The 27,973-nt window shown below is 37.6% G+C and overlaps 1 protein-coding gene across 2 annotated transcripts in view; it reads left to right on the forward strand.

The window, feature by feature from the left end:
* Positions 1–27,973, forward strand: part of LOC124153661 — a 779,682-nt gene that overhangs the window by 614,972 nt on the left and 136,737 nt on the right. The window lies entirely within an intron of this gene.

The following is a 27,973-nucleotide window of genomic DNA, read 5'->3' on the forward strand; positions in this document are numbered from 1 at the left end:
GTAAAATTTAGTTTTTTTACCATATTTATTCCTGAGAACAAATATAGATGACGTCACATACTTGGAAATGTAACATTCTTGCAGAATAATTCTATTTTTGTGCATTAAAGCATTGAGTGACTCATTGATACTTACTTATTCCAAATAATATTGAGATTTACTTTTAATTTTCGCTCCGAGCAATAAACAGTGAACCTTCTCAAGATTAGATCTGTTTTAATTTCTCGTTGGATTGATTTCTTTTTCTTTATCCCAGGTTATTGGTTTTCCCAGGAAGTGACAAGCTCAGTACCGTTTCATTCTGGGTAATAGATTTCTTGGCTTTTATGAAATATTAAATTCATACGGGAAATAATCCTTATTTCTAAAAACATCTTTAGACGAATTCAGTAATGCTTCATCTCATCTTTATCATAAGATTTCATTCGTTTGAATCGTTTTATTTAGGTACTACACTTTGATGCAAGGATACAATAATGTTTCAAAATATTTGCTTTAAAGAGCTTGACTAAGATAAGGTATTAAATTTTCTATTTGTAAATAATAGACTGTGATGGAGTGTAACTCGATGACCTTTACCGGTGTGAATTCTAAATATGAGAAACACATGTGAGCTAGCATCAGAATTGAACGGCAGAAAAGCCAGGATACGTATGATCAATTTTCACTTTGTTAGCACGCCCACGTGAACACTTCTCAACCTTGCGTTAGTTAGTGCACGAGAAAGGCATTTTAAAAGCTGAATGCTAAACTAAAAGTTTAGTGAAGGGCGTGGAAAACCGATTTTACAACGCAATTTCCCAACTTCCGTCCACGGGCCGGGAAGTTTACCGTTTCCAGCGCACGTGGAACGTGAAGCGTGCCACGCGATCCATTGTGAGCGTCATAATCCTCCGCTTGGCGTGTGATTCCCCTCCCAACCCACAACATTTCCACACCTCTCGAAGGCACTGATTTATGCGGTCCTCTCACACTCTCCCCTTTGCCGCGTTCCCTAAGAAATTCGGTGGGAAGGTAAGGAGGAGGAGAAAAAAACTGTGCTGCGTTGTGAGAAAAGGAGATGAATGTGGATTAAAAAATAAAAGTAAAAAACTTTGAGTGTAGTATAAAAAAGCAAGGAGTAGAGGTGGTGTAAGGGAGAGTAAAGGGCTGCTCCGTAATATCAGCTCCGGTGCAATAAGAGAAAGGGAAGGGGGTGGGTGCAGGACAGCACCCTTATGGTACTCTTTTTCTTCTCTCCACCGCCGAGCGTGGGCCACCCAGCGACGCGTTTTTGTCTCCAACCCCTGCTGCTGCCTGGCGCAGTGGTTTTATATTTGGTTTCGGAAAACGGAGTCAGCGTGGGATGGTGTATTCGATAGAAGTACGGAGTGGGCGGAGATGAAGTCTCAAGAGCAGGAGAAAAATACTGGAGAAAAAATGTGGAAGTACATGCGTACAACGGTATTGCTTATTATGTATTCCTACCGTTAATCACTTCGACTAACTTTTCCAATTGAGGAAACTGCGGCAGAAGCTTGTCTCCATTGTTCCTCCTGCAAAGTAGAATTTCACGGAAGTTCGTGTTTCTCGCCACATGGATATTAACTTGGTTTTCCGATAGAGGCACCATCTGCAGTAGGATAAATGATTTTTGGAAGACATAATGCTGCGTAGGGTGGAATACATCATCGGAGATTTTCAGTTTATTGAATGATGTGGTTGGTGGAAAAATTTTCTCAAATATATAAGGGGATAAATCTTGAAATGAAGACGCTAGTCAATCAAAAAGTAAGAGCTGATCTTGCAATATAAGCCTTGTTGAGTTAAAGTGGAGAGAATAATAGGCAAGATTACATTTTGCTCTGTTTGCCGCCGATTAAAAAGTTTTAAGTACCTCAGAAAGGAATTACTCGCCTCAAATTAATTCTTCCATAGCGAAGTAATGCATGTATTAAGAATAAGAATTTTAGCCACTAGAGTGCATAAATATGAAATTATTAATTAATTGAAATTGATCATATTAATCGTGACTAGTTAATGAATAGCTTTTTGGGAAAAATGAATGTAATTATCTTAGAAATCTACTTGTAAAAGGTTAATTATAATAAATAAAGTTTTTCCTTTTGATCTAATGCTATAATCATAAACGTGCTTGTGTAAACTGTTCATATTTACATGAATAAATGTTCGTGCCTTCTATTTATTTTTTACCAAGGTATTATTAAATGTTTCCTTCTAGATAAAATTGGTTATGAGGCAAAAAATAGTTTTTTTAGCACCCATTCTTGAAGTTAAAATATATTTCACCTTTTATTTTCAATGCGGCAAAACCATTCAAGTATAAAAATGGCTAACACCACGTTTCTATCTTCCTTTTATTACTTGTATTGTACTTTATAACATTGACGGTTTGATCCGTTTTCCTGAAATCATTTATTTTCAATATCAGTAATTTTAGTTGTATTTATCAATATCGCATAATTTTCTATATTAGCCATATTTTGCAGTATTTTTTCTCGGAATTGTCGGAATACAAAGCCAAGCAAAAAATCTGAGCTCAAATTTTATTACCATTTTCCCAGGCATGCATTTTATTGGCGTTTAAACTGAAGAAAATGCACGAGAATAGACCGTAAACTTCACCTTGGCAAAAGCAAGACAGTTATATTCCTTTTACGCTACAGTAAACTATTCCTCTTCCTCGGTAGCTCTTGAAGATCAATTACAACTGATTTTTTTATTGCTTTGTTTCCTTCTCTTGGAGTATCCTTCAAGTGCTCTTGTAGCCTATATGTTCTTTACGTCGACCAAGTATCCTTCAGGGCTCGGTTTCTTTTGAGAGCTAAAAGAAAAACGAAAATTGCGAGATTCCTTCAACGGAGAGCCACTCCCCACGATTGGCTCCGCACTTAACTGTTTCTTGCCCTGACTTCCACTGATCGGAAATATCTTTGCGGACCAAATGAAAGGTGGTTCTGTGGTCCCGTCTTTTGGTCTACGCCTCAGTGCGTCCTTTTGCTGAGTCATGTTTTGTGGCACACACTGCCGTGCTCTATCGCGTGGAATCTTCCATCGGCATGCTATATTGCTCTCAATACGCACCCTATCTGATTTGGCTGCTCTGAGGCCATTACATCGATAAAGTCATCGAGTTCGTTCAATGGGGAACGATAAAAAGTTGATGAAGGGAATAGCATCCGTGGTAATTCGAGTAAGTGACCAAATGAAGGCATCATCGATGTTTATTTAATTGATTATCTTTAAGTCTCACCATATTTTCATTTTTTTTGGCTTCATGAAGCCCGGAAAAGGTTGTGAGTCCATCTTAAGTATATTCAATTTATTAAATTATTTGATGAACCAATATTCAATGAATGAATCTGGTGTATAAATTGAATAGCGCTTTATTAAAACATTTAAAACAATTGTAATTTTTACTCCACTGTAATTAACATGTTTTGTATTGATTTCCCGATCTGCTAGCATTTACTACTCTTTAAACTATGGCTGCTCAATCAACGCTAGATTTGAAATAAACTGTATTACCATAAACTATTTTTAATGCAATGGAGAACCAGAAAATAGTTGGACCAAGCGTCTTATCTGAAAATATATTTTTATTGAATATTCAATTTTAATGGTTTTTCCATAATTGCGAGTTGAACAAGTATATTATTCCTCCCGAAGAAAGTACCATGAAAATAATAGTCTAATTTTTTTTAATTCGAAACCCCAGTGGCAATTTTTCTATCTTCCATCCGGACGTCGTCTCAAGTTCACCGTTTAATATTAGTAGCAAGTTGTGTTGTTTTCCTGAACAAGTAGATAGCTTTTATTTGAAATAGTTTAACATACTGAAAAGTGTTCGGTCCAAGGATGCATGCACGATAACATCTGGGTGCATTTTAATGTGTAACATGTGTATTCGATATTCCCATTTACCTACTCTAATAATTCTCTGGGTACTAGAATATCCTTTTCCTTGTGGAATTTTGTTGTCTTTAAGAGGCAGGTTGGCATATGCTGCAGGACATAAAATGTCATGGAATTGTATGTTAGTGATAATGGCTTCATAACCCCGAGGCTAAAGACATAACCTAGAATGCTATGGCATGGAAATCAAGGAATATCAAGGAATTAACCACGAACTAGCCAGTGAGGTACATAAACAACCGCACCGGCAAGTGCACTGAAAGTTCAGTAATTCCATGGAGAAAAAAATCATTTGCCTTGACCAGGGTTGGAATCCACAACTCCCCGCGTCTGGAGTTCTAACATTTGAACTGCCATTGAATTTTATTTTATTTCACCAGCAACGCGCGCGTTTCTTTAGAGGCAATGCGGTAACGTTCCGCCCTGAGATTCGGCAATTCAACGTAAAATTCTCGGGTCTCATTCCCGAGATGCGTCGCTTCGTGTACCTTTACTTTCGCCGCACACACCCACCGCCTGCCACTACTCATCCCTCCACTGCCTCCTTTTGCTCTAGCGAGAAAAAAAAACGGGGAGTGAAAAAAAGCAAAAGTGGAATTGCATTAGGCAATGGCGCCATCTGTTCCCAACGAGCCTTCTCGGATTAACCGGCAACCCTCCCCAACCCCTCTCCATTCCACCAGCCGTCATCCCCCACCCGCTGCCCACTCCCATACCTTTGCCTCATCCTCCCCGTTCTCCTCCTCATCCCGTTATTTAACCTTTAACGTCGCCTTATTCCCCACTTACCATTCCAATTACCAATGTCACATCTACCTGGATGTGTGCACTTGTGCTGCCTTATTTTACCACCTAAATCGTTGACTATAAGGTTAAGGATGATATCAAATCACCGAAATGGGATTAAAAAATAAGCATCATGATTATTCAAACCAAGCTTCTAAAGCCTTTCTAGTATTCGTGAAAGAAAAAATATTCTGTGATTATTTAATGTTAATTAAAATCTTATTCAGAGATTAGCACAAAAATTGCTTTGGCTAGTCTTTTTGATTCTTGAATTAATGAAAAATTATGAAACCTACTTTAATTTGTCCAATGACTTGAAAATTTTACTGCAAAAGTTTGAAATTAGATACTTTTTGGAAAAATTATATTATTTTTCCATAAAAAACAATTACTCACTGTAGAAAATGGCCTTTATATCATAGAAAAGAGTGTGGTTTTCATCAGTAAATATTTTTATCATGCTTAGTGTTCCTTCTCTTTTACTCATGTCGAGATGATGGAGTTTGATGAATGGTTATCTTAAGTTATTGAAAAGAGCCAGTGAGGCCAGTTTTATTTGAACATAACTAGCCTGCATATAATTGAAAATTGGGGCAATCTCTCCTCTTATGAATGCTGCCCGGCCATTCAACCGGAATCTAGAGGATATCTATACCTCGGTCTCACGCGTGGAAAATCACACATTCTCCTTCCTCGTGCATTTCCCTCCTGAGTTTCTTGAACTCGCTCCATGATTGTTTGCACCATTACTAAATTTGCGCCCGATACTCCCTCTCTCGTGCCACCAAGCCTAATTTTTTTATTGCATCTCGATGCGGCGGCAACGACTCATTCACTGAAGAGGGTCTCTATCGTACTACGACGATAAATTCCTTACCTCGCATTCTCCATTTCCCTCCACCGCTCTCTTCTTACCGCGCCTTCCCAGCCTTCAAACAATCCGCCGTCTCCCTCACCCATTGTCTTCTCAACTTCTGTTTACCCATTTAGACTTGTCATTGTTTCCTCGCGCCTTCACGAGGGTTCCTCGACTGTTTGTTGCTCGCAGCAAATGTCAAATTAATTTAAGGCTCATTCAACCGAGGAGTCGCGAGCGCTGGCGTCACCAAGGAAACCGTTTCAATTTTCCACCTCCTGACTTTCACATCTCCCCACTCCCCTGGGATCGCACCCTGACCAGTTTTATTCCCCATTTCCCTCCACCCCCTCATGTTCCATCAACCTAAGGGCGCTGACGCACCATCCGCCTCTCTGCTTTAGACATCTCCGCCATTCCAGGTGGCAGTAAAAAACGGAAATGTGGTGGTGAACTGCAGCATCGCTGCATGATGTTGGGATTTTTAGCTTCTAGAATTTTCGATAGTTGTTTGATGATGATAGCTGATGATGTCATCCATACTTATTGCGAAATAAATTACTTTTGATAATCTGGAAAACGTGAATGATTACATAATTATGCTTAAAAAGGCCTTTTAATGTCCGGTGAAGTAAAGCAGGTAACATTTATGGAAAACATGACTTAGTTGACTTCGTATGAGCTATTTATATTTTATGATTAATGGATGTAGCAGGTACTCATATGACAAGGCATAATTGTTATCATATTAGGTCTTATCAGTTAATGAGGTATGATGATTTTCCGTACATTACTACATTTTCTATGCTATAGAAGAAATACTCTATAAAATTAATGGTAGTTAATAGTGGTATTTCTATTGAATTAAAATATTTTCTACGAATGTTTGTCATTACATTTTTACGTTCTTTTGAATATATCATCCTATCTATATGGAAAAGGCAGTGTTAACATTACTTTAATTGACTGTAGTATTTTCCATTAGAAGAGAATATTTTCAGAGACTTCTTATGCCAAAATTGCTAAATCTCCAGCACCACTGTTTCAATTCATCCCGAGAGTATGAAAATAATGGAATCTTATTCTATGCACCCAGTATTCGTGCTGTTATGTGTTGATGAGATTTTTGGGATGGGAGGATTCTGTTTTGGGATGATGTGACGATGAGAAATTAGAAATAATAATCCCAAGGGGAGAAAACGAGGCACACTCTCCTTGAGTAATGGCCAAGTTTTGTCAACTCATTATTGGGACACTCATATTTTTGCACAGTGCCAGCGGATCGTTGTTCCGCGCGACTTGGCCAAAAACTTGCTCCTATTTTTCAGTTGATTGTAATTCCTTCGTGGACATAAAATATGGGGAGGCGTCAGCGAGCGCTGAGATTGGTGGGCTGGTCGGATTTGGGCGGGCTGGCTGCGTTGGGGTTCGTAATTGAGTGCTTCGGAAGGGGAAAGAAATAAGCGAGAATTTAGCGAAGGGCAGGAAGCTGCAGAGATTGTATTAGTCGCGATATGAAAGCAACGCGTTGGGAGTTGGGGAAGAAGCGTTCATCCAAAGGATAACACCATTCAAATGTCCATTACCGGCAAGGCTATACATTATGGTCTAAAAAATTTTCGGGGGGAAAATATTTCTCATCTCTCCTCATATAGTGTGCGGGATATCATAAGTCTCGTTTTGGTTTGGGACATCTGTTGTTTCATCTTGAAATCTGAGAAATTTTGGCGAGGAGAGAGAATACATATTTGAGATCGTAATTCTGGTAAAGTAAGCAAAATATGCCAACGTCCAATAAAGTTATCTTACTTTTGGTTCATCATTCAAGTTAAGTCATTAATAGTACTCTTTCACGACTTATACGATGGTTGAAGTTAAGTTATTATAGCCATTGCGAACTTCATTTTTTCAACTGAATGTATGATGGATTGGAGAAAACTGAAGATCAAGTATTCTCCCATAGCAAGGTGATAGCAATTTTGATTATGAGTGCTCATATATAATCTATATGCGGTTAGTGATTTCAATTATTCCTTGGTTCACGAAATAATGTACCCAATATACTAATATAGTTAGAGAAAACGTTAACGACTTGAAAATGAGAACTTCATTAAAAGCCAATTGCTAAAACTTCATGCGCCATTTTTTATTTTCCGATTTGCATACCAATTTCACCAATAAGGACTGAGAAGTAATTTTAATTCATAGATGAAAAAATTATGTTTTCCACGACTGCCGCTGGATGTTGGTAGTTGATGAATCAGGGATTGTAATTTGTGTATATTTCGGTGAAATTTTGTATTCTTTTTCGTCATTGTCGAAATTGGTTTCTATGTGAAACTATCCTTTCTTTTGATTTTGCATTTTAGCCAAGAACAGTAACAGAAAGCCTTCGTTGGAAAAAAAACTTCAAAAGAATATCAACGAAATCGTTTTTTTATGAAAGGAATTAAGAATAATCCCATAGTGCTCTTAACCATGGGAGCCTACATTCCATCATTCTATGCTTTCAACGGTTATCTTTAGGAATCCGTTTCATGATATTATGATAACTCTCCTCAATGTCTCCTTTTTTTAAAAAGACTAATATTGATACGGAAACGTGGACTCTATGGCCCTTGACGTTTAGTGCATAGAAACCTGACGGCCACTGCAGTGCGCCTTTTTGTGTTACAATAGAGGACCTAGAGTTCACTTTCCCTGTTTTAATAATGCTCGTCTCCTTTGTTTCTGCCCTCTGTGCGGTGTTTTCTAGACCATTCTGCCTTTGCTTATTTCTCTCTTTCATACTTTAGGACCATTCTAGTGCACCTTTTTGAGTCACAATTGAGGACGTAGAGATCACTTTCCCAGTTCTAAGCACAATAATTCTCAATTTTATCCGTTCCTGCCCTCTGTTTGGTGTTTTCTAGACCATTCTGTCTCTATTTCATTTCACTGTTTCACCTTGAAACGCTCTATACTCACAAGCAGACGCTTCCTGGAGAGGAGGCGTGCCGAAATGTATCTTTCTCTATATCCATCTTTTGCTCTCTTCTTCCCCTTGCAGTGCAAACATTACCTTCCCGATTCGATCCATTGTTACCAAGCAACCCCATGCTGACGCCTTGTTCTCGTATCTTCTCCCCCTTAAGTCGCGCTTCGTTTTGCTGCATTACTTGTCTTCATGTCATATCCGTTATCTCGCGACCCCCACCACTTTCCGTTCCGGCCTAACCAACTCCCAAAAATAGCTGCTTCTTCTAAGTTTTGGAGGGAAGATGGGGTCTTTCTGGTTTTTTGCTAACATCTCGCAGTACTAAGGGAGGCCTTCCGCACGGGAAAAATGGAAAAAATAGAATCGGAGGGTAGCGGATAAAATTCAGGTTTTTTTTTCGAGTGTCGGGTACAGATCTTATTTCGTGATCGGCATCCATTCTTTCTATTATACATTGCACTGCACATGCTTGAGTTATATTTTCCGCTTTACGCACGCTTCTATAAAAAATGAATAGTAGTCAGCAAAAAACACTATTGGAAATTATCATATTCATTTTTTTTTAAATATTAAATTTCGTTATCGTAAATTTCACTTTTAAGAGTAGGTATGCATCACTCCTGCTTGACAGATTTTATTTTGTTTTGTTGTCTTACTCTCTATATCTCTTCCTTAAAATTTAAGCGAGAATTTTTAATTCTTAATTTATAAAAATATGATGAGAACATTTTCCATATTCCATTTTTCAGCAAAGGGTACATTTTTACAAGATCCCGATCTATAAGCCGTGGAAATTAGATGGTCCCGTAAACTTTTACCAAATTCTGTAGGTTCATACAAGTTCGGTCGATCGGGCGAAAGTGATACGCCATCGTATCGTATCAGTCAACTGGGATTAAGCATGAGTAATGAATCTTCGAACATATCATATTAAATATCAATTTAGAAAAAATAACGCGGAATAATCGAACAAAATGAATTTTTCATCGTAAAAATTTAAGAAAACCCAGGAATATTATTCAAGTCACTGAGCTGACACTGGGTATTTTTCGCTCTTCCTACCCTTCTCTGTCACACACTGTCTTCTCTGTCATCAAGACACGCTGACTTGCAACAGGGAGGCCTAACGTCTCCCCTTTCCCTTGCACCCTTTCCTCCTCTTCAAGGAACACAGAGGGGGTTGAAGGTATCAGGGGTTCCGCGAGTAGACGACTGCGTAGTCGGTGCTTTTTCAGACGGAGCGAGGGAGAGAGATTGGGGATGCGGTGGAGGGATGAGGGATGACGGGGAACAGGGCGATCATCCCTCGGACTAAAAAATCTCAGGCGGAAAGAAATAGTTGACTGGAAAATTGTCCCGCAGGGGAAATGGCCCGTGGATGAAAGGTCATATATAATTGGAATTGCACGCTCACCCCTACAAAGTTTATTTTTTCCTTTAGGTGGCGAGATCAGTTGCTGTCTCGGAAATTCAATTTGCGCGCTACTTAGGAACTTTTGAACCCTTCTCAAATCAGAATAATTGCATTTAAGATGAAATGTAGCCTTATGATGTTTGATGCACTCCATCACTTTCCTTAGCTCGGTATAATACTTTTGCTATCATTCCCAAAATACTCACTTGGCAAAGTACCAGAAATTACAGAAGCTTGATGTGGAGTAAATTTTATTGTCCTCCCTCTATAAACACATTATTCCTCGTTCCCTTTGTATATATTAACATATCTCAATGAGTAGAAGACTATTTTCAAAATATCAGTTTGAAATGCTAATTTCAAGATTAAGTTTGATGATTTTAGCCATCTCATAAAATGATTTTTACAGTTTGATTATGCAATTTGTTTTATTTTTTACTTTAAATAATCATTGTAAAAAGGATCATATTATCTTTTACATTTATAAATCATGACCTTCAGGCCAAGTTTTCAAAATATTTGTGCTTATATTGAATTTTAACAAATGACAACACGTTAATGTGGGGATAACACGCCTCGCAATTCGTGGTAATGCGTGCTTCAATGAATTCTGTCATCCACACTACATATTTTATTCTGGTACATAATATTTAATTTACGAATCACAAAAGCTTCTCCCTTTCGGAATATAAATTAATAACTAGCGGCGTTTTATTATTCATCCCAATATTTATCGTCTCGATTTTTCTGTAAACTTCAGCGGAGAAAGAGAGAGTTGAGCACTCATCCATTAAATATGCAATAATTCAGATTCGCAACGAGGCTATAGTCCCTAGAAGACAGCGGCATAAACTGTCATCAATCTCTCGCCACCAATAAATAAAATTTTCCTACGCGTTCAGCCTATAAATCGCTCATCTATTTTTTTCACCCTATTTCCCTGAGAGAAGAGGCGGGAGCGTTTTCCAACATCGAGCTCGGCGTATCCATCGTCCCTCTTCTAATGCCATTCACAGCGACCCACCTCTTCTCCCCTACTTACTTGCCTTTTCTATTCTCCTTCTCAAATACTTCATATTCTTTACTTTCCTCAAGTTACTTTAACGTTTATCGTGAGCTTAATTAAAATCAAATATATTCCAGTTATGTCTACCTCCATTGCTATTCCTTCTCTTTTCTCCTCTACTCGTTACATTTTCTCGCATGGCACGGTATTTTGAAGGAGGCGACCGACGGCTCCGGTCATTTGCGCCATGACGGAAGGGTAGGTAAAGAAGGCTGGAGAGAAACCCGGCGTCGACATAAGCCTTCTCTTTACGAAAGGCGCCAAGGGGATCTCGGCTTTACGTCCCATCCGACGGACGGAGTTTAGCGCTTGAAATGTCCTCCACACAACATGCAAGTAGGGATCGGGCAGTCTCTGAAAATTCTACGCCAACGCCGGGATTTGAGCCCGAGCCCACGGGTTGGGAGGCCAACACTCTAGCCACCATACCAACCCATTCCCCTCCTCGTCCTCCTCGTTCCTCGTTCTTTAATTCTTCTGCCTTCATACAAGGATGCTAAATATACAGAATAAAATTCACTGGGCAGCTCAGTGTTGAAAAACAATGGTGGAGGTCAAGGTCTCTGAAGAAAACGTTATAGAAATCACATACGTTCAAAGAAATTCTGTTTCTTCAATGTGATTGGGATTTCGAAAAATATAGTTTTTTCTCGCTGATGAATTCCATGCATCATCGGTTTTTCCACAAAATTGAGTTATCTTAGCCATTTTTCCCTCGATCTAAAAGGTATCTTGGTATTGTTATATTGAAATGAAATTTATGAGCACCTGTGAAGGAACTTCACGAAATTACCCATTTGCAAGTTTGTAGAAATGTATTCTTCCGGATCATCTCCTTGCTCCGTTTCCCTCTTTCACCATCCTCTGCCTTAATTTCTCGCATTCCCCCTTCCACATTATCCGGCGTTCTCATCTCCTAATATCCCATCTCCCTCCTCCGCTCTTTATAGGTTGTCACCGACAACAAACGGCCGACTTCATTCCCTCCTGCACCCTCCTCGCACACAGATCCTTGGCTTTCAAGCTTCCCCTTTCCTCCCGTTTGTCTATTTACCCTCGCGCCAAGCTCACGTCTACCCGCCCCCGTTAAGAAACCACGCTCCCCCATCTTGAGGCTTGATTCCCACCCCCGGACTGCATCTCACCCAACCCGCCCACGTCTTTCAATTACTATTCTCGGCTAACGCTGCGATTATACCCTCTCTCCCTGTCTCATTCTTTTCTGCCACGTCTCTCTTCTTCTGCTACCACTAACGCGTCTCCCTATCCTCTATCTTACCCTCTGCATTGCCCTTTACTCCGTAACTCCCCTTTTCATTCATTTCGTCTCCCTATCTTCATTCCACTCCTCTCCGCCCTTCGCCTGATAAAGCCTTGAGAATGAAGCCTAGTCCTTTGTCTCGACGTTTTATCACGCGCATTCCTTGCATACCGCTCGGCGTTACGACAAATATGCGCGAGTAACGTTGCTTGAAACATGACAGGTTGTAGAAAGGTAGGCGTGCTTTCGTTGTAATACTAAACGAATAGGGCAGCCCTCTTTGCTCGCGGTTAAAGCTATTTTAGTGAAATTATGCCTCGCCTAACAAGCCATTAAAGATGGGGAGAGAGATGAATACCGAGTTAACTTTCAATATTAAAATTGGACTCTAAATGTGAATTATAAAGAACGTTTTTTATAAGCAATTGAATGAATATCTCTTCTTTTTTTGCACCGCTTTTCTAATTAATGATAGTTCTATTGTATGTAGTCTTCTTTAAAATTTATTATGGTTATTTGGGATCTAAAACGCATATAACTAACTCTTCCGGGTGGGAGACCTAATTCAACCATCAGCTTTTCATATTACCATGCATGCCTTGGTACGTCAAACCTTTGCCCGAGAAACTTGAAAGCACTTCAACTATCACACAACTTGTTTAAATTTTTGGTTAAAATAAAAACAGCTACATAATCCAGAATTTTGTATGTATTTTATTTCTCTAAAGAATAGGCTGTGAAAATATTCTGACAATTTATAAAATAACGGAAGATACTCTTTTTACTTCGGGTGTATCTGGAGCTGCAATCTTTAGATTTTGGACTGTTTTAGCTATTTTTCATCTCAAAATAAAACCTAAAAAAAGCTTCAGCTGCATTTATTCCTACACCAGAGGAAACAAAAGTTATGTCATGTCTTCTCATAAATAAGAGTTATAAAAATATACCTTAAATTCAAAGTTTTTTTCAAGTCGTTGGACGAAAAAAAACTTTCATATTTAAAGCATCTCTTATTTTTCGGTTGATTGCGATGCTTTTGCCGCCTCTAAGCCGCAGCCTCCCCGCGTCGCATCGTCAATCGTCACCCGCCCCAAGTGGATTCGCTTCGCGCTCGTTGACGACTCGCAGAGTTCGAGTTAGACACTGAGAGGCGGCTCAGGAGTCGGAGACGATGAGGACGAGAGGGTCTTGAGGACAAGTGGCTGTATCAGATTGGATTCCCTCTGCAGGCTTTGTAGAGGACACGACGTCACAGTATCTCCTTGAACGAACGCATCAAACTCGTCTGTCATAAGTTTCATGTAAGACAGATGCTTATGATGGAATGAATAATTTTTTGCAATTATCCTTGGAATTTGTTATTTCTTAATAAACTATATGCCTGTGATAGAATAAATCTACCGTTATATTGATATTTGTGTGGCTTCAAAAGGTTACTTACCGTTCTGTGTTTTTCTTTGGATTTCTTAGCTCTTCTTTTGATTTTGGTGTTTGGATGCATCTTAAATGTCAATTTAAATATTTTAGAACTTTTTACGAATAGCTTAAGCATTTATCTTCGATGGGAATAGGTTGTAGAGATGACTAATTCGTCTCTCATCTTAAAAAAAACTGCTTCCCTGTTTTCTAATTTTGTTTAGACTGGAATATTTTGCGTGAGGGAAACTTAAAAATTTATTTGCATTAGAAATCAATGCTATCTTTTCAAATGCAGAGCCAAGATATATCTATTGAAAAAAAAACCTGAAGCAATAACTTAACGCATGACTTATTTGGTCGTAATATTACCGCCATATCGGCATAAATACAGGGATTTCAACTATGATTGCAAATTCAAAATAGCATTTGTAAATACTAATTAAAGTTCTATTCTAATTTTCCGTTAACACAGATGGATTTTGAATTATTTCTAACCAAAATTCAGAAACCGTTGATATTCAACACTAAGCTGCCCAGTTAATATTTATTCTGTGTATATTGTATTTTTGTATCAAGGCACAAGATGGATTTTGAATTATTTCTAACCAAATTGTGGATATTTGGAGAACCCCTTGATTGCCAGTTTTTTTAAGGATATCAAACGTCGATATTTTGCTCTCGCAGATATATACTCTCCGCATTAGCGTCCTCCTTCTTCTCCAATTTATTCCATACGGTCGGATGTGCATTGAAATTGCCGCAACAACCCGTGTGGGTCCAGGTGTTTAAAAGTATTCTCGAAAATTTAATAAAATGTACAGATATGATTTCCCGTGGATACGTCCTTTTTTTGCCGCTCCTTGCTTAGCAGTTCGCCTTCTGCACCGCGGCTCCAATAGAGCTCATTAGCGCGGGACTCTGGTTGGTGAGGACGGAGGTGCTGCGCCACGTGGTCGGGAGGCGCAACGAAAGAAAACATTCGAAATGCCAACATCCTGGAGATAGTGGCTAAAGGAGAGAGGGAGGGAGATATGGGGTGGGGAAGATAAAGGAATGCCTGCATGGAGTTAGGGGGATAAGCAGCGAGAGTGGTGGGGAGAGACCATAGCTCAAAATGGCGCCGCCCTATTTGCCCTTTCCTTATTTTTTTCCTTCATTCCCTTCCACTCTTTGGCTTCTCCCATTCCATTCCCTTAGAGTAAACCCTTTCTCCCTCTTTCCACCCCCTCCCCCTTAATTTTTTACCCCACTGCGAATTTTTTTCCTTATAACCCCTCACTGATCTCCCTTCCAATCTCGTTTCCCTTACCCTCTCCCCCTTCTCCGTTTTAATATATCAAAAGGCCCTTTTGCAAAGCAGCCCTTATCCTGTGGACTTCTCTCTCACTCTTCATCCCTTTCCCTCCTTTTTTTATCCGTTCGTCTGTTTCCGCCCTCCGCTTCCCACTGGTACCGTCCGCGGTGGTGGAATACGATCAGAGAGGTGGTCCAGGCGCGGATGGGGATGGAGAGAGAAAAGGTCCGCTCACGAGCCCCTTCCCTTAACGGCGAAAAAAAACCCCTTCCCTTTTTTCCCCATCCTTCTTCACCTACTGCCGCCTCCTCTTCCTCGACTTTTTTTTATTTTCCTAATTACCAAAGCGCATCCTCATCATTCCGTCCTTTTGAGAGCGAGCATCTTTTTCTCTCCTCTTCCCGGAGACCTTTTCTTTCCCGCCAGCCCTTCCTCCTTTTCTCACCAACGCAGTCTTTCTCTCGCCAGCCCTTATCCTATCTCCGTCCTAAAGCTTAGGATTCTTTCATTCGTGCTGCAACCCTTGATCATCCGAAATCAGACATTCATGCGTCCTGGAGGCATGATTGGGGACGAGTATGGATATTTTTCAATAAAAACTAACAAAACTATTTAAATATATATTACACCTGGAACTCATTAAGATCGATTTCAGGAGGTTAATCACGCGTATTTATAAAAATTGATACAAAACTTTGCATTTTCACGAAAAAATGCACAGGAGCTTGCTATTTTCAAGTCAGAGCTATAAAAAAAACTGATGAGCTGAAATGCAGGAATATTCTTGCAAACACGAGAGTACTAAAAAATGTCACGAGTAAGGAAAAAATACTGGATATATAGAGGCATGGTACCAACCCTAAGAAGTTAGATAAATTTGAAACAAGTATATAAACACGCTGTAGTGTGGCTTCAAGTTGTGTTATCATGGTGTGGTATTTTGAAAGCAAAATTTAAGTTTCTATAAACTGAAGACGATCCAGTCTTTAAACCTGTATGTATCCATTTCTACTATGTATATATTAGTTATAAAATTCACGCGGCATGCAATAGATTTTAAATTTCTTCAATGAATGGGCGTACACGTGCTCCACGGTAGTGACAGCTTTAGCGACTCTAACAGAAAAATTGTGTGATAGAAAAGAGAGCAAAGACGAAAAGGTGCAAGAGGGATTTTTAAGGGGGGTGGTAGCGTGGTACGAGGGGATGTTTTTTAAGGGGTGGCTTTTGAGGGGCCAGAGGGTAGGATTGGGAGAATTGGTATTTTTTCCTTCGTGGGAAGCAAAATGAGACCTGAAATAAAAGAGGGAGGCTGCTGTTTCGGAACTTGCGGAGCCATTATTACCTCTTTAAAGAGGGTAAGGGGTGGTAAGTACATTTCGAGCGACGGATGTTTCTCCCAGCATGTTTAGCTGTAATGGATTTTTTATTCCACAGCTATATATTGTGTCCTAATTTCCTGGAAGTGAAGTAGGATTGTAGCATATTGCTTTCCCCCCTCACGAATCAGTTGATTACAGTCTCGTTTTATAAAGAGCTTGACTCATTACTTGCAGGCTAGCTAGATGCTGGTACCTTTCCTTATTTATTTTTAAATCAAACTAAATTAAAAAAGTACCTTCGTAAAGAGTTATAAATTGACATTAGTTTTCTTCTGAATTGGAGCAATGGTCCATCTGTTATTGAAAGTGTATTTTCCCTTGCTACAGTCGATCTTTATGTCAAATTTACGCAAGTCACCGTCTCATTTCTCCACGATTTAAACATTTTTTATTAATAGGTGACAGGTATTAACTTAGGTCAGGTTAACTTAGGTATATTAGGTATATACATCATAATAATAATCATTTATAGTTATCAGTAGCTCTCATTAGAGTAAATTTCACCGTGTTGTATGTATACGGTAAATATTTTTGGAGGTTCGGGAATAACTCGGGATTTATTTAGAATGCATTTATACGAGGGAAACAGAAAATTGGTAAGTGTCGTAATTAAGTCAACTTCTGCCAAATACTCAACGAAGAATATTAAAACAACTTTGTAGCAAATTTTATGAACATGTGAACTGAATAGACAATGGAAACTGGCCTATAAGGTATTTAAGTTTTAAAACTATTGAGATAATGAAGGTCATTATTATTTACAGAGACTTAAGTACCTAAATAATGTATTTCGTTAAATTATGGTGCAATTATTATGGTGATAAAGTTATGGTAATATGAAATTTTAATCAGATACCTATTATTTTTACTTTGGTTTGGTTATTATACTTAAAAATGCATAAAAAATCTGAGATTTCATTTTTTTCCCTAGTTAAGAATTAGAAGTTAGCAACTTATTAACAAGCTACCTTACAAGAGGTAACATGAAATTTAATCCAAGTATAAAACTTAATATATTCCAATCAACAAAGTTCTCAGCATTTCTTGCAAAGATAAGTACCTTTTAGTAATATAAGATTACCTTAGGTGCTCTAAAATAAGATTACCTTCGGTGCTCTACACGTTAGTACTTTCCAAACGACATATTGTGATAGTATATATTCTTACAAATTGCGAACGAATATAAGTAGCAATTAAAAATCGAATCAGTCAGAAAGGCACTATAGCTTCACTTATTAGATAACAGTTGTCTGCATAGTCAGGTAATATTCAACCTTCGTGAGGGATATAAAACTATATCTCCTCCAAAAGCTGAGCTGTTTAATTCTGACTTAAGTTCGTGATTACCATCACATTCAAGTTAGTTCACGTAAGATTTTTTATAATTATTTTCTTCGTTCTTCCCAAGTTAATCCTATGCCACTCTTGCGCTGGGTTCTCTCTCATCATCTCAAACTCGGAAATGTGTCGCATGCTATAACCACTCCACGCTTCACTCGAGATGATTCTCACTCAAAGGGCATTCAGGACGACAGGGCGACAATGACTGACTTTGCAAACGTGCCTCAGGGTACGTATGCACGTGTTATCGCGTGAAGTCGCAAAGGCTTCTCGCGCGCTTGTGTGTCGTACTATGAAATTGGTTTTTGCGCGTTAAACACGAGGATGGGTTACCATTATCGCTGAACTACTCATCCCATATCCGTGAGCAATGCAATTTCCTCATCGGCTTCGCTCCCCCTTACACTTTATTTCCCCTTTCTTACAGGGCCAACGAATTTAAATAAATTATTACTTTAAACTGATTTCTAAAAAAAATTTCGTTAAGGAAAAACGGTTATGGCGTGCATGGACTTCACTTTAGATTCACTCCGTATTTGCACAGTTTTACATCGTCTTACCAACGAAACAAGGGCTTTGAACAAACATTACAATAGGTGTATTTTCAATAAATAATTTCAAAATTGTGCTATTCTAAATAAAGCATTAAAAACCAATTGTGAATTAGAATAAATGCTAATTGTTTACTAGACGAGGCTGTTTATTCCATTGCAAATGGTATTTTTTACCAGTAAACAATTGATAAACCTATAATTTTCTCCGTGTAAGGGGAACACCGGAGCACTATGTCTTTTATCGGCAAGGTTTTCTATTTTAATGCCGCAAGTAACGACAGCATCCCAAAATATTAAGCTTCTAGCAGTATTTTTCTTACGCATAAGGATTGTATGAGCATAAAAGCACTCTCGGTTTTCCGTTTATTTTTCAAGTGTTGACAGATGACTAAAGTGAATCTTAACTTTTCTTCTTTTTCTTTCTTTTTGGGCATCTTTGCATTTTTTGCATGCAAATTTTGTTGGATAAGACGTTTCGAGAACTTAAATAAAATCAATGTGAAGACTGCGTGAACTTAAAAATAATAATGTTGTTTTACGGATACAATAACCAAAACGACTTATTAAAAAACGTAAAAATAATCATAGCGACAGCAATTTTGTTATTTTATCGCAGGAAAGCCTCTAAAACCTTCTGGTCTGCATTTATGGCAGTACTTAAAAAATGGTTAGGATGCATAAAATATAAACTAGGCCAATATCTATAATTTTAGTGCTTTTGTATTTTAACATGACGTTAAATGCAATAAAAGATTATGCAATAATGACATTGCTTTACGTTGTTTTCATTTTCTATAATGCTTATCTATTCCCCTGATCTTGCTACCTACTCATGTAGGCAAATAGGGTATTCCTGTGAAGGTATTTTCCGTCAGTCATTATTCCTCTGCAAAATAGCGTTCTGACTTACAGTATTCACCACTGATGTGCTGCGATTGCCGTTAATCGTTTATTTGGTCTTAATTGCTCTATTTCAAAGAGCAATATCGTTGAGGTGCAATTAAAAGAGAATCTAAAAAGTATATTCACTTGAAATGGATTTAAATTTTCAATCCTCATCCGTTTCGGAAAAAATTACAATTCTCCACTTGTTTATGTTTTCGAATCAATACCGTTTATTCTGTCTACTCGTTAAAAGGAAAAAAAAGTCCCTGGATTTTGATTAATAATTGAAACTGATGAAAAGTTGAGAATATGGCCATTAAAACCGCTTCCTTTTCCTGTGCAAACACATATCGCGTGTATAATTGATAGTGTAGCGCACACGAATGAAATCACTGGATGATGGGAGAAATGTATTCCATCAAAAACGTATCGGCAAACCCGCGGGTTCCAATGAGCCGACATGATGGTCGACAGCACTCTGTTTTTATCGTTGTTAATGGAATTTTGGTTAACTTTGATCGTTTTTTTTTATTTCAATCAATCTCTTCTCTCTTATCCTCGTTTAGGGATGGGTGTACATATATTCACTCTATTTTTATATCCCGAACGTAAATTGTTTGTCGGAGCCGGGCAATGATTGGCGCTTGGTGACGGTGTGGGAGTGGTGTCTCGCCTGGGCTTTCGGATGAGAGAAGCGTGGGAGGAGGGCGTAGGAGAGGGGAGGAGGAGGGTGGAGTGTGGTCGGGTGGAGTAGGAGAAGGGGAACTGGATGGAGTGGAGATTCGGAAACTTCAAACCAAACTGGCCGTAGTGAACCAATTATTCACGTTTGTTTACTTGCTTAATTGACTCTCGTATTCATCGAAGGATGTTCGGTTTTCATCAGTTTGGGCACAGAACTAACTTCCAAGTTCATTTGCTCTCTGCATGACAAACATTGGCGATTTACCTGTTATGCCCTAGGCAAATAGGTGAATGTACGCGTTCTTCAGCAGGATGACCTTTTTTTTATTGCACTCGTAACCTTTCCTCTCTGCTTTGTTTTAAGTCATCCATTTTTGGCAAATATTCTCTAAAAAAAGTTAACGTCAACATTTCGTTTTCGATAGATATTAAATATGTTGGCACTTTTTTATTATTCTTCACGTGCAAGTAGCAGTTACAGTAGTTGTGCTTATTGACTTAATCAAATTTCATGAAATACATCATTGAATTCAAAACATTTGTATTCTATAATTGAATAAAAATAAACATTTTTAATTGATAAAAGATGCTATTTCAAGTATGAATATATATTTTCCATTAATGAGGAGCATAAACTTAATTAAATCAGAGAAATTATTTTTGTTTTAACTTTTCTGAAGTCAAAGTAAAAGGTGTTGACAAGATATAATTAAAGAGTACCGCTCTTATTTTTTTTCCTTGAGGTACTATCCCACTCCTGATTTTTAACTATTTTCATCTTTAAATATTTATGGGATTTTCTTCTTGAAGTAGCATAAATGATCCATTGATATAGTCATTGTAATTTATTGTTTGTAAAATTTTGTGCACATAGCATCCCTATTTTTCCCCATTATTTTTCTGGTTGATAGTAAAAATGCGACGGTTTTAATTGAATGTTTCATATTATCCGAATTATATATAACGCAATTTTTTAAATATTTAGTCAAAATTTACGGATCATTTTTCAGCTGACATCTTCATGTGCTTATAAAACACTTTATCTAAAATTTTGGGTAAAATACTAAATTCCAAATTCACATACTTCCCGCATGACAAACATTGGTGATTTACCTGTTACGCCCTAGGAAAACAGTTAAATGTACGTGCTCTTTGGAAGGATGACCCTTTTTTATTGATCTTGTAACCTTAGCTATATAGGTACTTGTTTTGCTTAATATATTTTTGGAAAATATTCTCTAAAAACCATAAGTGTTAACATTACTTTTTCAATTGGTGTTAAATATCCTGTACCGCTGTGTCATGTGCAAGTAGCGATTAGATTATTTGTGCTTATATAATTCATTAAATTCGGAAATATCTGATATTCACTGATAATGTAAAAAACAATCAGCATTGAATTATTTTTAAATCGATACTACATGCATTTTCACCTATGCGTCTATTTTTTCCATTCAAGTGGACGTTAATGCATTCACTGCATTTCACTTATTTATTGTTTTTGTTTAAATAATTGTTATAACTCGAAGTAAAAGATGTTGATTAGGGATAATTGTAGAGTACCGCTTTCATGTTTTTTACCAACAGGTCCTATCCTACTCCTGCATTTTTTACTATCTTTGTCTTTAACTACTTTTTTTGCTCGAAATAACATTAATTAATGCATATTTATCGTCATAGTAATTTAACACTAGAAGGACGGGAGGGGTCATTTGACCCATTTTCAGAATTTAAATTTATTTTTCTCTTATTAAAATATTTTTTATAATTTTGAAACTTTTTCACTTTATTCATTTTGGTCTAAATTTTGATAAATTAGTGAAAATTTAACCATAGTGCTTTGTTTCCAATTTTTATGGCATACTATACCTAGAAGGACGGCTGGGGATCCTTTGAACCACAACTTGTTTTCGCGCTTTTTTCTGCTTTTTTCTTGCCCGTGGGCTCTTTTGTGCTATGTATATCGTATAATCAGCAAGAGGCTAGTGTGTTAGACGATTTCCTACATTTTGAACCAGCAAGTACCCGGCTCAATGCCAGTTCGTCCAAGGGCTCCTGCCTGTATTCCAAAACCTAGGCATAGTGACTTGCTCTGCTCAATCTTTGGATATTTTACGGGCAGCAAAGGGAAAAAAATAAATAAAAAAGCAGCGTTCTCAATCCTTGATTTGCGTAAAATTCATGCAATTATGATTATTTTAATTTTGTATTTATTTTATCATTCAATGATTATTGAATTGCCCACACCGGAAAATCTTCACGTGTCCCATGACTTTTTTCCGTCGGCCAAGATTCAGAGCTCTTAGAGACATTATTTTTCATCATCGCCTCACCAGGTTTACGAATAACTCTTTACATTTTCTGGCCGGACGGTACTCGACCTTGTCCCTTTGCCGTGTGTCCAGCCTTAGTGCCACCTGACCCCGTCGGGGCTTGGTGCGGGTGAACTGCACGCTGCGCCCTGGGGAAAAATCCTGTCTCTTTTTGAGAGAGCGGAGGTATTGGGTGGACTGTAAATTTCTACTGTAAATCCTACCCTTGGAATCAGCAAGTAGGACGGAGAAAAAGCATTACTGCAAGTTCTTGGAAGATAGGTACGAATCAGAATACAGTTGGCGGTGGACTTCCTGCCTTTCAAACGGCAATTAGCATTACTTCTGGAATTTTTGTCCTATTGTATGAATTTCTAATACTCTCCAGCTCTTTATACCTTCAATTCAACTGGAGAAGATTCTACCATATTGCACTTTCGTTTGTAGATTTTTTTCGCATGCATATCAGAATCGAGTTGAGGAAGAAAGTTCGACAAATATATCAAGAGAAGAGAATCGTCGCCATTCAAATAGCTGCAGGGAATATAGAAGATCAGTCTGGAAGTGAATCGGAAACATTAGTTCAAGGACATTCTGACCAATCCATCATCATCTGCGTGTGATGGAAGCAAAGAAGTCCAAGATAGTGAATCCGATGGCGACTTTGGTGTACAGCAATTGCACAGCTTTATCCAATGAAATGCAGCTGCCCTTTTATGAGGTATATTCCAAATAAACCAGACAAATTTGGAATCGAGTACTGGGTTTTGACAGATGTGAAATGAAAATACAGCCTAAATGAATTTCCATGTTGTGGCAAAGACGAAGATTGACCATCAAATCAAGTGTAGGGGAATTAAATAGTTACTAAAGTGACCGTAACATACAAGAATTCAGGAATAAATGTGACTTGTAACAATTATTGTCCATCCATCCAGCTAGCAGAAAATTAGAAAGAAATGGAAAAATTCTCTTGCAGGGACAATCTGAAAAAACAGGCGAGACACACGAATATCCATGACCCCTAAAATAGTCATTTATTCCATTCAATTGTTCGAAAATACCTAAGGCCATAATCTTACGTAGAATCAGGCAACTAGAACAATGATATACTTCTACTAAGGAATACGATCTCACACGACACTATTTCCGAAACTTATATAAGAATACCAGAGACCATCTTATTTCATAATAAAAACAAAGTGGAAGTAGATATGATGGTTGGCATGTATCAATTTATTTACACGTTTCGAAATCCAACAGCCATACCTCCACGGGCAAAAAAAAAGGTGGCAAATATCACCGAATTGCACCAATTCCCTTTCCGTTTTCCAAATTCCTTTTCATGTGCATGTGCATCATTTTTTTAAATTTCTGAATGCTATTTATTGCTTCACAGAGGATAATTTCGTTTAAAAATTGTACCGTTCTCTTATTTTCAAATCAATTCAATGTGCTTCCTACTGATGAGGATTGTATACTTTATGTAATGGAACAACATTTTTTCATATTTTTTTGGACTTTTCATCCCGTTGGGAATTCTTACATTTCAAATTAAAACATAACTCAGCTGATTAATATTATATGTGCATGTCTAAGGAAAAACATTCTATGAAAAATATATCCTATAATACAAATTGGATTGACCTATTTCGTACTGCTTGTGCGCAACTGAAGCGTAATCCCTGCATGATTTTTTTTTCAATTATGGTATTTGGGTTTTTTTCTCGCGGGCGGTAGGATATGGTGGCCGCAGCAGTATCATTACCGATGAGGCATGAAAAATGTGACGGTATGCCACCTCACGTTCTGACGCTTGGGTTTTATTAAAAATGGAGACGCCTGACGGAGGACAGGAGATTTAGGAGTCGTGAAATACGGAGCGCGAAGGAAATGGATAAGGCTTAGGAGAATTCGCTTTATATAGGAGGCTTGTTTTTCCCGTTATTTTTAGCAAGTATCTCTGAAAATGCTGGGTCCAAGTCTTTTATACCGCCAAAACATGCATAACATTCAGGATGCATTCCATTGTTCATTGTTATTTCCTTTACTATTTTGCCTTTTTCATGAATCGCAGAAAGTTATTTCATTTTAAATTGCATTGAATTGATAATACTTTCTTACTTTTAGAATTCAGTAATAGAGAAATATTAATTGCTTTATTAAACCAATTCCCCAATACGCGTACAAGCAAATATCCTTGCTGTTATGCATCACTAAGCTATAATTGTACTGCGTGTTGTCTGACGTCGCGGCGAACAGCGGTGGCTTTTACGCGCCACGGCGCAGCAAAGGCTGGTTTATTATAGGAAAGCCAGCACGATCGGGTCTTTCACATGCCTTTGTATTTAGTGGAATTACGTAATAAAACTCTGTAGGTATTGAATTTTTACGATTGCAGTTATACAATGAACAATTTAAAAAGATATTTTGCTTCAAATATATCGCGATTTTTTGAAAGGTATTTATTTAGAGGCCTTGAACTCCCCCGAGAGATTTGGAGCGAAACCTTATTTTTAATCCTTAACAACTTAATTGTCAATTTCTGCATTTAGAGTATCAATTTAGCAATGGATAATAGTGAGTAACGTTTAATTTTAAGAATTACTAGCAAGGAGAAGAGTCTCAATGCCATTCAATGTAATTAAAACCATTGCTTTTTTAAATTTTGTGTATAATAAGACAAGTAGTATATCGTGCCAGCTGAGTCGTACCGAAATGCCTCTTCGCAGTATTTTTTTAAATATCGCTTGGAAAACTGATCATATAATTTGCATACCTTTATTGTAAACAGGTTTTTCTCCGATATTACATCTAACAAATAAAAACTTTAAACTGTATTTGCATTTCTACTGGTTCCTACCTCTAGAATAAAGATTAAAGGTGAGCGGAAATAAAACTTCTGCTTAATCTGGTGGACGTAACATTCCGTTTTTTTTAGCGCAGGTAAAGTAATGCAGACACGTCGTAATTCAGTGGTAGGGACCAATAAACTTTCAACATGCTTTCTCATTGAATGGAAAATGTTGCCACAAAAAAATTAAAGCACATGAAAACAAACAATATGGATTAGATAGACGTTTAAAATTACACAATACATGAATACGCAATATAAATTAATTTTCGTAGGTAATAATGATTGCCTAATTTCTTGTTGGTTATTCCAGTTTCAGTTTTAATCAGAATTTTTGATGAATCTGTGATAAAGTCAAGGAATTTTTCACTAAGTAAAGGATTTCTTTCTTTCCACTCACATGTTTTCGTCGCCTCTTTGCGCCTACGCAGGCGGCCTTCTATTCGCTTTCCATCTCTACCCACGCACGCATAACTCAGCGCAATGTTTTCGAAATCACTGTTTTGGAAGAGAATCCTCTTTTAGCCCGAGGGAAATAACTTTCTCTCACGATCTTTTCCATTGAAAACAATGCCGTCTCATCCATCTCTCAGGATATAATGGTCTAATAGTTTCCTATTAACCCAAGGTTTAATAATCCGCTTTACTAAAGTTCACCTCCTTGACTTAATTGATTGTTACGTTTTTCCTTAACACTCGGCCACAAGTTAGATTTCTGTAGGGATTTTAGTTCTTTTCCTTAAGTATTGCTATTTTAAACTAATTTTTCCTATCCAAGGAATCAAGAATAAATTAAACCATTTGGTATTTAAATATTATATATCCATGTGTCCCTTAACTACTCAACGAATTTTTAAGTCTTTTACGACAAAATTGTGTGCCATAATGATAAAAAAAATACCAAGCTGTGACATTTTACAGCATAAGAAGAAGAAATATATTTTTTTAATGTTAGAATTTCCTTTTTTAAGTCAATAGACTTGGCTAATGCTCCTTGAAATTAGGACGTCTATAAATTAACCGTATGCAACCTGGTTATTTTCATTTGCGACTTAAATTACATTAGATTTCTAGGAATCTGCCGATGACTATTTATGTAACTTGGCATATAAAATGCAGGGACATAGAACTCCACGTAAGCAGTATCAATTAAATGAAAGATCAAGCAATTTGTTGTAGTGTAGCCTCAAGGGTATGTTTTAGCACTAATGGGGAATGGGGATTTTTTTATCAGTAAATACGATGTTAGTAAATTATTTTTTCTGTGTGATATTACCGATTTTAGTGAATTATTAGTTACAATGGGATATTGGCTCTAACACTATGAGTACATTTTGAATTAGAACTCATTTGCCATTGATATTTATCATTTCTGAAAATTTCCTCAGAGTTATATTCATTTATCTGTTAAATTTTATTTGCATTTCCCCTTAATATACCTGGGTTAAAAATTAACAGCACCCGTTTGATGGCGATGACTCAAAAAGGAAAGGGCTTTATTGTTGGCAGTTCCCATCATGGGAAATGATAAAACCATCGGAAAACTACAGAATAAATACTATTCTAGTAACCTATATTCCATTTTAAATGCTATATCTAGAGAATAAACAATTCCGGATATCAATCCAATAGACGTAGTTTGGGTGGGAATATAATTAATCCAATTAAGTAATGCGTCGCATTGCCCAGTGACTAACATATTTTTTCCATTAATTGTGGACTAAAATTAATATCTTTGTTTTTAATTTATGTCCATGTCTAAAGTACATAATTTTTATGACATGTATCTACTTAAGCTGGCTTTATTTTCATCGGTTATAATTTTTTCTCATATATTGCGGGCCAGAAAAGAGATTCGGTTCGGCGGCCTTTGAGAAAATTTATTCTTGAATACCCTCCATGCCCTAAGGCGAGTGTGTTGACTTGCAATTTCGGACAATGCGCGCACAGTTGAGGAACATCCTCGAACGCAATTTCGCCCATCGCCTCCGAGGTATCGGGTGAGTAATTGTGCCAGTGCACGCGGAATTCCGGGAAGTGGGTGGGAGTGAGTAGCGAGCAAATATCACGCAACGAGTCGAGCCTTGGGATGGAGTGGTTTGTGCAAGGGAGGATGTTGGAATGAGTTAGGTGCGGACGGTGAGTGAATTATTAATTGTCAGCAATGGAAGCCCTGGTGAAGGTTAAATGGAGTTGCGCTGCGCGATGTTCCATGGGAGAAAGTTCTTGGGAGCGCCCTCAGCAGATAGCGAGAGTGAACTGGCAATCGATGGGTCCACGGAGACAAGTGATTTTCAGCAATTCCACTGTTGCAACGGTTTCATCCAAAGAGATCGCCGGTCGTACTTCAATTCCATCATTCTTCCTTTTTGATAGGTATTTTCATTTCGGTGATAACACCAAATTCATTCGCAGATCTGATATGGAGGGGCATAGGTGGGCTTACTGTAAGTGATATTTTTGTCGGAAATTGAACCGTCAACTACATATCTACAATGTTTACATGCACTACGAAAATTCGGCAACTACGTTAAATATTTTCATTATAAATTTCATTATATGTTTTCATTTTAGTTTCTGGTTCATTATTGGGTACAAGAACAAATAAAATTTCGGATCAAAGGAATTATTTGCTTTTGAATGATTTTTCAAAGTCTCATGTTTTGCATTTTAGGTGAACGGTTGTCGTCTACGATAAATATTGCTTCGTCCAAGGGTCTATTTTTTCATTTTTTGTAAACTAAATAACGCAACTTTGAACATGTAAACCCATGCTACGAGAAAATTATATTAATTCAATTATTAATGCCATGACAATTTAATGCACAAACTTAATATTTTCAGAGATGAATGAAATTTTTCCGTGGTGACTTTTTAATTCCATTTATTTAAAAGGAAGTTGTACTTATTTCCAACAATTAATTATTTTTGCGGTTGGTGCGGTTGGCATATTGTTGATTTAATAAAACCAAA

The sequence above is a fragment of the Ischnura elegans genome, chromosome 2, assembly GCF_921293095.1.
Source record: "Ischnura elegans chromosome 2, ioIscEleg1.1, whole genome shotgun sequence".
NCBI lineage: Eukaryota > Metazoa > Arthropoda > Insecta > Odonata > Coenagrionidae > Ischnura > Ischnura elegans.